This window comes from Grammomys surdaster, unplaced genomic scaffold (genome assembly GCF_004785775.1).
Source record: "Grammomys surdaster isolate TR1022 unplaced genomic scaffold, NIH_TR_1.0 138, whole genome shotgun sequence".
In the NCBI taxonomy this organism is placed as follows: domain Eukaryota; kingdom Metazoa; phylum Chordata; class Mammalia; order Rodentia; family Muridae; genus Grammomys; species Grammomys surdaster.
The window spans coordinates 9,955,028-9,955,700 of record NW_021604596.1 but is presented as its reverse complement, the minus strand read 5'-3'; the positions used below and the strand labels follow the sequence as shown (position 1 = coordinate 9,955,700).

Genomic DNA, 673 nt, shown 5'->3' with positions numbered 1-673 from the left:
CATGAACTTGTGCCAATAGGCAGATCTTCATGGTTTCTTTTGGACCAAGCCACTGATGATGAATCATGTTTGGTGTTTGCACCTGAAAGAACTATTTCTAAACAGGTCCATGTCCCCTTTGTCCTATTAACCACCATCCTTCCCTACCTTTGGGTGGTGGGCTATCAGGGAGGTTGAAGCATTTAAGAGCCTTAATTAAAGTGGGTTTTGATAGCTTCTCTGCCTTTTGGCTAAGATCAAGTGTAGTATCTGTTCTTATCAGTTTAAAATGGGTTTTGAAAAATATAAACCAACAGAAACAGCTAATAAAAGTGCACATGCAACACCTGAGGGCTTGACACCATCAGTATGAACTCTGTAGAACTATGTGGAAAATAATATGCATGTTCTCTAAAGGTCAATGTGAGACAGTATGGATGAACTAGCTCTTTTAATCTAAGTTAAAAACATTATTTTTCACACTGATTGACAAGTGCTACAAAATTCCTCTACTTCACTTATTTATCTACTGGCCCTGGCTCTCCCAAACATCACCTGCATGGACACTGTGATCTCCTGAAGGGCTGAGTCTGCTTCATCCTGCTTTATTCGAAGCAGGATACTCTGCTCCCCGGCCTTTCTGTTCAGCTCATCCACCAGAGCTTTGGCTTCATTTAGTTTAGACACACCAGCC

General features: G+C 41.3%; 1 pseudogene; it reads left to right on the top strand.

Annotated features, from left to right (window-relative positions):
• Nucleotides 1-210: 210 nt before the first annotated feature.
• Nucleotides 211-328, top strand: LOC114617816 (annotated as a pseudogene).
• Nucleotides 329-673: the final 345 nt, after the last annotated feature.